Genomic DNA, 12,890 nt, shown 5'->3' on the forward strand with positions numbered 1-12,890 from the left:
AAATCGCCAGGTCCTGATGGGATTCCAATTCGCTTTTACAGAGAGTACTCTACTGCATTGGCTCCTTACTTAGCTTGCATTCATCGCGAATCTCTTGCCCAACGTAAAGTCCCAAGCGACTGGAAAAAAGCGCAGGTGACGCCTGTATATAAGAAGGGTAGATGGACGGATCCTCAAAATTATAGACCAATATCCTTAACATCGGTTTTTTACTGCCGCCAACTTATATTTCGCGGGAAGACCACAAAGATAAGATAAGAGAGATTAGGGCTCGTACAGAGGCATACAGGCAGTCATTTTTCCCTCGTTCTGTTTGGGAGTGGAACAGGGAGAGAAGATGCTAGTTGTGGTACGAGGTACCGTCCGCCACGTAACATATGGTGGATTGCGGAGTATGTATGTAGATGTAAATGAACTTACCACATATTTCCAATTTCCTAAAGGTAAAATTTTATTTTCCTTCTTCCACATTTTCCACAGTAGTGAAGCCTTGGAAGGTACTTGTACGCATGTTTCCGCATCCTTCTTTATTCTCATGATTGTGCGACTGGAATACCAGCGGTTCCTGTAACTCCCCACAAGCTCAGGTTTTAATAAGATTTTTGCTTCCTCGTTTGCCTTTTCAGGCAATATTTTAATGGCATTCCACATAACCACGTGTGCCTGATTATCAAGATCTTCCCTGTACCTGCGATGCCCGAAGACTATGTTGAAAAGGAACGGCAAACGAGAATGCTGGAAGGCACAGGTCGGCAGGCGACGGTCAATTGGAGTGGCTGCCCTTTCTGAAAAAATGGAATGGATTCGACCAGCACTTATGACGACAATGCGTTTCTGTGCAAGTGCCACATTATTCTGTACAAGCTCTACTCACTGCAAGCAACGACAAAAGTTCTGCAGCACATTAGAAAGAGTGTAATTAGGCAGTAGTACAACACTAAAGGGATGAAAAATCAATTGAAAATAGCGTGAACGTCCTTAAATGCGAACACTATTCAGCGATCCTTACCTCCGAAGTACGAGAAACTGAAACACAATTTTTTTGCTTGTTTGACCTCTTGTAAAGCACTGGTAAGTTCAGTATTTAAAAGTGAGTGAATCCTGCTTGTAGAAATTCTTTCAACTGAGAAAATACGGTTAATGTCAAGACAACGCAATTTCTCGTCCTATTATTAGTTGTTCGCTGCAACTGGAGACTATTTGATCCTACAAAGATGGTTCAAGTGCCTCTAAGCACCATTTGAGGTCCTCAGACCCCTAGACTTAGAACTACTTAAACCTAACTAACCTAAGGACGTCACACACATTCATGCCCAAGGCAGGATTCGAACCTGCGACCGTAGCGGTCTAGCGGTTCCGGACTGAAGCGCTTAGAACCGCTCGGTCACATCGGCCGGCTAGGAACAAGCGTGATGTTGGTAGCCTCTTTAGTAGATCTGTCGCATCTTCTAAGTGTTCTGCCCATAAAACATAGTCTCTGGTTGCCATTTTCTACGTGTTATTTTCAATTTAAGTTTTTCGTAATTGTAATTCCTCGGTTTTAGCTGAATTTGCAGCCTTTGATTTGACTGACTTATCGTGTAACCGAAGTTTAAAGGATACCTTTTAGCGCTGGTGTGGATGGTCTTGCACCTTTTATTATTTACGTTCAATTGCTGCATCCTACAAAGTTTTATAATTCAATTTTTTGAGTTGCCATATACACTCCTGGAAATTGAAATAAGAACACCGTGAATTCATTGTCCCAGGAAGGGGAAACTTTATTGACACATTCCTGGGGTCAGATACATCACATGATCACACTGACAGAACCACAGGCACATAGACACAGGCAACAGAGCATGCACAATGTCGGCACTAGTACAGTGTATATCCACCTTTCGCAGCAATGCAGGCTGCTATTATCCCATGGAGACGATCGTAGAGATGTTGGATGTAGTCCTGTGGAACGGCTTGCCATGCCATTTCCACCTGGCGCCTCAGTTGGACCAGCGTTCGTGCTGGACGTGCAGACCGCGTGAGACGACGCTTCATCCAGTCCCAAACATGCTCAATGGGGGACAGATCCGGAGATCTTGCTGGCCAGGGTAGTTGACTTACACCTTCTAGAGCACGTTGGGTGGCACGGGATACATGCGGACGTGCATTGTCCTGTTGGAACAGCAAGTTCCCTTGCCGGTCTAGGAATGGTAGAACGATGGGTTCGATGACGGTTTGGATGTACCGTGCACTATTCAGTGTCCCCTCGACAATCACCAGTGGTGTACGGCCAGTGTAGGAGATCGCTCCCCACACCATGATGCCGGGTGTTGGCCCTGTGTGCCTCGGTCGTATGCAGTCCTGATTGTGGCGCTCACCTGCACGGCGCCAAACACGCATACGACCATCTTTGGCACCAAGGCAGAAGCGACTCTCATCGCTGAAGACGACACGTCTCCATTCGTCCCTCCATTCACGCCTGTCGCGACACCACTGGAGGCGGGCTGCACGATGTTGGGGCGTGAGCGGAAGACGGCCTAACGGTGTGCGGGACCGTAGCCCAACTTCATGGAGACGGTTGCGAATGGTCCTCGCCGATACCCCAGGAGCAACAGTGTCCCTAATTTGCTGGGAAGTGGCGGTGCGGTCCCCTACGGCACTGCGTAGGATCCTACGGTCTTGGCGTGCATCCGTGCGTCGCTGCGATCCGGTCCCAGGTCGACGGGCACGTGCACCTTCCGCCGACCACTGGCGACATCGATGTACTGTGGAGACCTCACGCCCCACGTGTTGAGCAATTCGGCGGTACGTCCACCCGGCCTCCCGCATGCCCACTATACGCCCTCGCTCAAAGTCCGTCAACTGCACATACGGTTCACGTCCACGCTGTCGCGGCATGCTACCAGTGTTAAAGACTGCGATGGAGCTCCGTATGCCACGGCAAACTGGCTGACACTGACGGCGGCGGTGCACAAATGCTGCGCAGCTAGCGCCATTCGACGGCCAACACCGCGGTTCCTGGTGTGTCCGCTGTGCCGTGCGTGTGATCATTGCTTGTACAGCCCTCTCGCAGTGTCCGGAGCAAGTATGGTGGGTCTGACACACCGGTGACAATGTGTTCTTTTTTCCATTTCCAGGAGTGTAGCTCCCAATGTTTCGCCGTGCTTTCTCTTCCTTTTTTCAGTTCTTTTTGTTACTGTTTTCTTCGCAGTTTCGTTCATCGACTGCACTTTCCATCTGTCAGTACTCTGGGTTTGTAGTAGTTTCTGCCCAGAGCTTCCGAGGGATTTTTCTGGGCTCTTTCTAGATCTTTTACGATCTGTTGAATCCAGTGTATATTTTTCAGCTTCCCCGAGTACGTTAAACTTTTGTGAACAACTCTTGTTGCTGAGAATCTATGGAAGTACAGGTTCAATTTTAACGCAATTTTTCAGGACACTGCTGTGAGGTTGGATAATTTTTGCGTTGTTTTCCGGAATTTTAACCGCAGCCAATGTCTGTTCCATATGGGCCCAGAATCTTTTTCATAATTTTGGGTTCCTCTTTCAGATGTTTTCGATGCCATCTTTTTTGTGAAAGGAGACAGTTTAGGTGGCTTGAAGTGCTTCTGATGCGAGTGTCCGTAATACCTGACAGCGTGTGTGTGTGTGCTTGTGTGTGTGGACAGCCTTTTTTATTGTAGCTTTTCTGAATTCTTCCGCACACCATCTTCAGTTTCTACAGTTTATTTTTCTGTGCGATTTTTATCTGCACCGGTAGGTTCTGGATTCTCACTTGGATACGTAAAGCACAGGACTCTCTCGACCTGCCAGACTATGTGGACAATGTTTGAATGTGGGGATTTTAACAAACAAATTGAGTTTTTTCGGTAGGAAATCGGTAAGACAACTTTTACAGTGTAGGTTTTAAGAGTTCCTGTTGGTGTGATTGCGGTGGTCTCGTCATTTATTAAAAGGGCCAAGTCGTCAGCCACAGTCATGCATACATTTTGGCTATAGTCTTTCTAGACTCTTAGTTACGTGGATGGGTTTCCAACAGTTCTGCAACTTTATTTTTTTTCCACTTTCGGATGATTTCTTTCAGTATGATGCTGAAGCGAAGTGGTGGTGGACTGTCGTACTGTCCGTGTTATCTTTTAATCAGAACGGGGTCAGATATTTCGCCCATGAATTTCACTATTGAACTAATGCTGATGAGATACTTTTTAGCTTCTGAATTTTCGGATCAAGTCCTTGTTCTTCGAAGAGGAAAAAAAGAGCTTGACTGTCGACTGACTCGTATGATTTTTTTTAAAAAATAAAAAACACACACTTACCTATTCGTGGCCATTAGTACTGCCGTACTAAAAAAAAATAGGTCCATATTTAGCAATTATATACAACCACTCGTTCACAGAAAGATACATACCTAAAGACTGGAAAATTGCTCAAGTCACACCAATACCCATAAAGGGAAGTAAGAGTAATCCGCTGAATTACAGGCCTACATCACTAACGTCGATTTGCAGTAGGGTTTTAGAACATATACTGTATTCGAACATTATGAATTACCTTGAAGAAAACGATTTATTGACATATAGTCAGCACGGATTCAGAAAATATCGTTCCTGTGAAACACAGCTAGCTCTTTATACTCATGAAGTAATAAGAGCTATCGACAGGGGATGTCAAATTGATTCTATAGTTTTAGATTTCCAGAAGGCTTTCGACACCCTTCCTCACAAGCGTCTTCTGATCAAACTGCGTGCCTACGGAGTGTCGCCTCAGTTGTGCGACTGGATTCGTGATTTCCTGTCAGAAAGGTCACAGTTCGTAGTAATAGACGGAAAGTCATCGAGTAAAACAGAAGTAATATCCGGCGTTCCCCAAGGAATTGTTATAGGCCCTCTGTTGTTCCTGATCTATATTAATGACATAGGAGACAATCTGAGTAGCCGTCTTAGATTGTTTGCAGATGATGCTGCCATTTGCCGTCTTGTAAAGTCATCAGATGATCAAAACGACTTGCAAAATGATTTAGATAAGATATCTGTATGGTGCGAAAAGTGGCAATTGACCCTGAATAAAGAAAAGTGCGAAGATATTAACATGAGTACTAAAGAAATCAGTTAAATTTCGATGACGCGATAAGTCACACAAATCTGACGGCTGTAAATTCAACTAAATACTTGGTGATTACAATTACAAATAACCTAAATTGGAACGATCACATAGATAATATTGTGGGTAGAGCAAACCAATAGACATTGGCAGAACACTTAGAAGGTGCAACAGATCTACTAAAGAGACTGCTTATACTACACTTGTCCGCCCTATTCTGGAGTACAGCTGTGCGGTGTGGGATCCGCATCAGGTGGGACTGACGGATGACATCGAAAAAGCACAAAGAAGGGCAGCTCGTTTTGTATTATCGCGAAATAGGGGAGATAGTGTCACAGACATGATACGTGAATTGGAGTGGCAATCATTAAAACAAAGGCGTTTTTCGTTGCGACGGGATCTTCTCATGAAATTTCAATCACCAGTTTTCTCCTCCGATTGCGAAAACATTCTGTTGGCACCCACCTACATAGGGAGAAATGATCATCACGATAAAATAAGAGAAATCAGGGCTCGCACGGAAAAATTTAAGTGCTCGTTTTTCCCGCGTGCCGTGCGAGAGTGGAACGGTAGAGAGACAGCATGAAGGTGGTTTATTGAACCCTCTGCCAGGCACTTTACTGTGAATAGCAGAGTAATCACGTAGATGTAGATAGCGAACAACAAATTCTACTTATTCTGCATATACGGTACAATAGGAAGGAAGCATAATTAACTCTGTACTGTAGATGATTTAGGGGTGTACAGGGCGTGATATTTAGTAGACAGAGTTTGTGAAGGGTCGAAACATTTGATAATATCTGGCGTCACGATAATATAATCGCCATAACTTGTTGGCTCATCACGTGCTTGTATATTGTCATAAAAAAGGCCCTTTATCGTATGTAACTATAAATGTTTGCTTATACGTTATTGTTCAAATATATGTTGTAGATCAAAATGAACGAGTACCGCAGCAAAATCACGTATCCATTGCATACATCACAGCAGCATCTCGTGCGGCGAGCACGCAACAGCTGCCCACTAGAGGATGAGCTGGTTAATAATAACTAATTGTCAAAAGTGATGGTAGAGCTGTAAGATTGTTTTATTTAATGACTTTATGGGCATTTACAGCTGTGCTTTGGGTACTGACAGGGTCGGTGTAGGTAGTGACAATATAACCTCCTGGAAATTGAAATAAGAACACCGATTCATTGTCCCCAGAAGGGGAAACTTTATTGACACATTCCTGGGGTCAGATACATCACATGATCACACTGACAGAACCACAGGCACATAGACACAGGCAACAGAGCATGCACAATGTCGGCACTAGTACAGTGTATATCCACCTTTCGCAGCAATGAAGGCTGCTATACTCCCATGGAGACGATCGTAGAGATGCTGGATGTAGTCCTGTGGAACGGCTTGCCATGCAATTTCCACCTGGCGCCTCAGTTGGACCAGCGTTCGTGCTGGACGTGCAGACCGCGTGAGACGACGCTTCATCCAGTCCCAAACATGCTCAATGGGGGACAGATCCGGAGAACTTGCAGGCCAGGGTAGTTGACTTACACCTTCTAGAGCACGTTGGGTGGCACGGGATACATGCGGACGTGCATTGTCCTGTTGGAACAGCAAGTTCCCTTGCCGGTCTAGGAATGGTAGAACGATGGGTTCGATGACGGTTTGGATGTACCGTGCACTATTCAGTGTCCCCTCGACGATCACCAGTGGTGTACGGCCAGTGTAGGAGATCGCTCCCCACACCATGATGCCGGGTGTTGGCCCTGTGTGCCTCGGTCGTATGCAGTCCTGATTGTGGCGCTCACCTGCACGGCGCCAAACACGCATACGACCATCATTGGCACCAAGGCAGAAGCGACTCTCATCGCTGAAGACGACACGTCTCCATTCGTCCCTCCATTCACGCCTGTCGCGACACCACTGGAGGCGGGCTGCACGATGTTGGGGCGTGAGCGGAAGACGGCCTAACGGTGTGCGGGACCGTAGCCCAGCTTCATGGAGACGGTTGCGAATGGTCTTCGCCGATACCCCAGGAGCAACAGTGTCCCTAATTTGCTGGGAAGTGGCGGTGCGGTCCCCTACGGCACTGCGTAGGATCCTACGGTCTTGGCGTGCATCCGTGCGTCGCTGCGGTCCGGTCCCAGGTCGACGGGCACGTGCACCTTACGCCGACCACTGGCGACAACATCGATGTACTGTGGAGACCTCACGCCCCACATGTTGAGCAATTCGGCGGTACGTCCACCCGGCCTCCCGCATGCCCACTATACGCCCTCGCTCAAAGTCCGTCAACTGCACATACGGTTCACTTCCACGCTGTCGCGGCATGCTACCAGTGTTAAAGACTGCGATGGAGCTCCGTATGCCACGGCAAACTGGCTGACACTGACGGCGGCGGTGCACAAATGCTGCGCAGCTAGCGCCATTCGACGGCCAACACCGCGGTTCCTGGTGTGTCCGCTGTGCCGTGCGTGTGATCATTGCTTGTACAGCCCTCTCGCAGTGTCCGGAGCAAGTATGGTGGGTCTGACACACCGGTGTCAATGTGTTCTTTTTTCCATTTCCAGGAGTGTACAAGGGGCGTTTGTAAAGACTGTACAAAAGTAAAAACTACTTGCGTGTTTGGGGTAAACCTTTTTTATTTTTCGACATAGTCTCCTATTAGACTTGTACTCTTCGTCCAACGCTGTTCTAATTTGTTGATCCCTTCCGAATAATAGGAATTGTCCAAGTCTGCAAAATAGTTATTTGCTGCAATCACCTCCTCGTCTGAATGAAATCTTTGTCCCGCCGGCCATTTCTTCAAATTGTGGAACAAATAGTAATCTGAGGGAGCCGAGTATGGAGCATAGGTGGGATGTGAAACGAGTTGGAATCTGTGTGCTGGTGCGCTGTCGTTGTGGAAAAGGACTTTTTTGCGGTCCAATTGCCGGCGATTTTCTTGCAGCTCAGTTTTCAAACGGTCCAATAACGATGAATAATATGCACCTGTAATAGTTTTACCCTTTTCCAGATAGTCGATGAGGATATCCCTTGTGAATCCCAAAAGACAGTCGCCGTAATCTTTCTGGCCGAAGGAATGGTCTTCGTCTTTTTTTGGTGCAGATTCTCCCTTGGTAACCCATTGTTTAGATTGTTATTTGGTCTCAGGAGTATAGTAATGTATCCATGTTTCATCCACAGTGACGAAACGACACTCAAAAGTCCTGCCGATTATTCCTGAACAGCTGCAAACCATCTTTGCAACACTTCACATGATTCCGTTTTTGGTCAAGCTAGAGCAATTGCGGAACCCATCTAGCGGGTAGCTTTCTCATGTCCAAATGTTTATGCAAAATATTATGTACCCGTTTATTTGAGATGACCATAGCACTAGCAATCTCACGCACCTTAACTCTTCTGCCATCCATCACCATATCATAGATTATCAATGTCTTCTGGAGTCATAACATCCACAGGTCGTCCAGAACATTCAGCATCATTTGTGCCCATATGGCTACTCCAAAAATTCTGAAACCACTTATAAACAGTTCAAATCGAAGGTTCACAGTCACCGTAATGTTTATCAAGCTTCTCTTTAGTCTCCTGAGGCGTTTTGCCTCTCATAAAGTAATGTTTAATCACCACACGAAATTCTTTTTCGTCCATTTGTTGACAATCACTCAACTTCCTTGAGTCACACGAATGCCAAACATAAAGAAATAAACCAATATGGCTGAAACTTGGTGTGCATTCTTTCCAAAGATGCTACTAACTAAACATGTCCTCGATACGCGCGACGGTGGTGCCATCTCTCGGACTTTGCATGAACTTTTCAAACGCCGCTCGTATGCCTGGGAGTTCAGATATAGCCGGGAGCTTGTTTGCCGGTACATAAGCCAACCATAGAGTGACGACCAGGAAATTTTGTAGCTCCTCGAGTTTTTTTACCGGAAAAATGGCTACTCTGCAAATTGCACTTGAGTGCCTGGCGGTGGGGTCACCGAACCATCTTCGCAGTAATTCTCTATTATTCCACTCCACAACAGCGCACGGAAAAAACGAACACCTATACCTTTTCACACGGGCTCTGATTTCCCTTATTTTATTATGATGATCATTTCTCCCTATGAAGGTCGGCGTCAACTAAACATTTTCGCATTCGGAGGACAAATCTGCTGATTGAAATTTCGTGAGATCCCGCCGCAACGAGAAACGCTTTTGTTTTAATGATTTCCACCGCAAATCATTACCGTGGTATTCTCTCCCACATTTCTCGATAATACAAAACGTCGTGCCATTCTCTGAACTTTGTCAATGTACTCCGTTAGTGCTAACTTATAAGGAACCCCACACCGTACAACACTACACCAGATGAGGACGAACAAGCGTGATGTAGGCAGTCTCTTTAGTAGATCTGTTGCATCTTCTAAGTGTTCTGCCCATAAAACGCAGTCTCTGGTTTGCCTTCCCCACAAGATTTTCTAGGTGTCCTTTTCAATTTAAGTTTTCGTAATTGTAATTTCTAGGTTTTAGCTGAATTTACGACCTTTTGATTTGATTGATTTATCGTGTAAACGAAGTTAAAAGGATTCCTTTTAGCGCTCGTGTGGGTCACCTTCCACTTTTCATTATTTAGATTCAATTGCCGATTTTCGCACCATACAGATAGTAGGCGATAAACGACAGTATCATCTGCAAACAGCCTAAGACGGCTGCTCAGACTGTCTCCTAAATCGTTTATATAGATAAGAAACAACAGTGGGCCTTTAACACTATCTTGGGGAATGCCAGAAATCACTTCTGTTTTACTCGGTGACTGGCTGTCAGTTACAACGAACTGTGATCTCTCTTGACAGGAAATTACCAATCCAGTCTCATAACTGAGACGATATTCCATAACCACGCAATCTGGTTACAAGCCGCTTGTGAAGTACTGTTTCAAAAGTCTAGGGGAAATCTAGAAATGTGGAATCAGTTTGAGATCCCCTGTCGACTGCACTCAACATTTCGCGTGAGTAAAGAGCTAGTTGTGTTCCACATGAACGATGTTTTCTAAATCCGTGTTGACTGTTTGTGAATAGATCGTTCTCTTCGAGATAATTTCTAACTTACAAACGCAATATATGTTCCAAAATCCCGCTTCATATCGACTTTGATGATAAAGGCCTGTAATTTAGTGGATTACTCCTATTGCCTTTGTTGAATATTGGTGTGACATGTGCAACTTTCCAGTCTTTCGCTAAGAATCTTTCGTCGAGCGAGCGATTGTATATGATTGTTAAGTATGGAGCTATTGCATCAGCATGCTCTGAAAGAAACAGTCTGGAACGAAAGACTTGCTTTTATTAAGTGATTTAAGTTGCATCACTACTTCGACGATATCTAGTTCCAAAGCACTCATGTTCACAGCTTCTCTTGATTCGAATTCTGGAATATTTACTCCTCTCTTTGGTGAAGGAATTTCGGAAGACTGGGGTTAGTAGCTCTGTTTTAGCAGCACTGTCATCGATAGTATCTCCAATGCTATCGTACAGAGTTTTTGCCTTGCCGCTTGCATACTTAACAAACGAGCAGAATCTCTTTGGATTTCCTGTCAGTTTTGAAGACTAAGTTTCGTTGTGGAAGCTATTATAAGCATCTGGCATTGAAGTCTGTACTTAATTTCGATCTTCTCTAAAGCATCCCCATCTTGGGGATTTTGCATTCGTTTGAATTTGGCGTTCTTTTTTCGATTCTGACCAGTTTTGTGTATCATAGGGATCAGCTCAGTCGTTTGCTAATTTTTTTGGTATAAATCTCTCAACTGCTGTCGATACTATTTCTTTGAATTCAAGCCAAGCCACATCTGGTCTACTCTTACACTGTTGGAACGAATGCACATTGTCTCTCACGAAGGCGCACAGCGAATTTTTATCTGCTTTTTTGAACAGATATATTTTTCGTTTATTTTTGATGGATTTGGGAGTTATGGTACTCAGTTTCGCTGTGACATCCCTGTGTTCACTAATCCTTGTATCCATTTTGATGCTCGTTTTTAGCTTAGGATTGTTTGGCGTATGTCTGTCTTTTCGGGCGTTAGTCACGTGGGGCCGTTGAATATGGCATTCCTGAACCCATCGCTTCCATAGTCACATGACAATGCTGGGACACCCAACTAACGAGAGCAGCAGTTGCTGAGAACGATAAAATGTAGACTCGTTAGGCTACAATCCTGCCGCTCAATAGCGGTTTCTGAATGAAAAACCCCCTCCCCCCTCCTTGTAATCTTTCCTTATGTACAGAATGTACCAGGGTCGTTCAATAAGTAATGTTCCACATTTTTTTCTCGGAACATAGTTATTGTTAAGAGTCAGAATTTGGTGGCAGTATACATCAACATGTCTTGTCCATGTCCTATTTTACTACGTATCTCCATCACGTTCTAGGGCCGTACGCCAACGTTGTGGAAGAGCATGTATTCTCTGCTGGTAAATGCTCTTGTCCTATAGGCGTGGCAATGTTTTCACTTCATGACTGACACTCTCGCCATCTTCAAAGTGTGTTCCCCATAGAGAATCTTTAAGCGGCCCAAATAGATGGAAGTTCGAGGGTGCCAGGTCTGGACTGTAGAGTGGATGAGGCAATGATGTCCAACCCAATTTGGCGATGTGTTCCCGGGTTCTCAGACTTGTGTGTGAGCGTGCATTACCGTGTTGGAGCAAGATTTCTGCTGGATTCTTGTCCTATCGAACATGTCGGAAACGGTTCTTGAGTTTATTCAGTCTTCACGTATGCCTCTGAATTCATGGTTGGCCCTCTTGGCTTCACATCCACGAGAATGACGCTATCACAATCCCAGAAAACTGTCACCATTACTTTTTCCGGCATAGGGGTTTGTCTTGAATTTCTTCTTTTGTGGTGAATGAGGATTATAACATTCCATGACAGCCTTTTTGTTTCCGGCGCAAAGTGGAGCATCCAGCTTTCGTCCCCAGTAACGAATCCCCTCTCCGTCAGTCTCAAAATGCTCCAACAATTCAGTTGAAATGTCCTTTCTTTGAATCTTTTGGCTCGTTGTGAGCATTCGTGGAGCCCATCGTGAGCACCTCTTTGAATATCCAATGCTGACCGACAACTGTAGAGCCAGTCGTCGAGTCGTGAAGCGTCGGTCGGCGCGAGTAATGGCATCCGCAGGATTCAGCGTGTCTTGAGTACTGGCTGAGACAGGACATCCCGAGAGTGGCTGATCATGGAGCTCTGTTTCTGCATTTCCTGAGGCTGTAACTGTCTTTACCCATCGCCTAATTGTACTCCTATCAACTGTAGCATCACCATACACTGCATACAAACGTTTATGGGTGTTCACCACGGTTTCTTTTTCTGCACACAAGAATTCAATAACAACACACTGTTTGTAACGTGAGCCGTATGACGACGCCATTTTGTTGCTGTACTACTGCTCTGCCATCTGCCAGAACTGTTCGAAACTTCACTAGCGCACAGAACAAACATCCAATGTGAAGCACCAACAGGGACGTTTGTCTATGTATATTAATGGCTTTTTTTTAAAAAAAATGTGGGGCATTGCTTATTGAATGACCCTATAAATGACCAACTCCTACCTATTATGTCCAGTTGCGCTGGCATGCTAATAGTTTGCATATCCAAGTATGTCGTAAACTCTATGCCAATTTGGCATTTATTGCATTCCGCCATAGTGGTGATGCAATTTAACAGAGATTTGCAAAATGGTTCATTAAAAGTATTTAATTTCAAAATGGAAATACTTGGTTATATTTTTCTGTTCCCTACGTAAATACAAGATGGTTTTAAATAGAAGTA

At 45.0% G+C, this 12,890-nt stretch overlaps 1 protein-coding gene across 3 annotated transcripts in view; it reads right to left on the reverse strand.

Moving 5' to 3' along the window:
- Nucleotides 1–12,890, reverse strand: part of LOC126191506 (V-type proton ATPase 116 kDa subunit a 1-like) — a 278,558-nt gene that overhangs the window by 213,356 nt on the left and 52,312 nt on the right. The window lies entirely within an intron of this gene.

The sequence above is a fragment of the Schistocerca cancellata genome, chromosome 6 (assembly GCF_023864275.1).
Source record: "Schistocerca cancellata isolate TAMUIC-IGC-003103 chromosome 6, iqSchCanc2.1, whole genome shotgun sequence".
Classification (NCBI taxonomy): domain Eukaryota; kingdom Metazoa; phylum Arthropoda; class Insecta; order Orthoptera; family Acrididae; genus Schistocerca; species Schistocerca cancellata.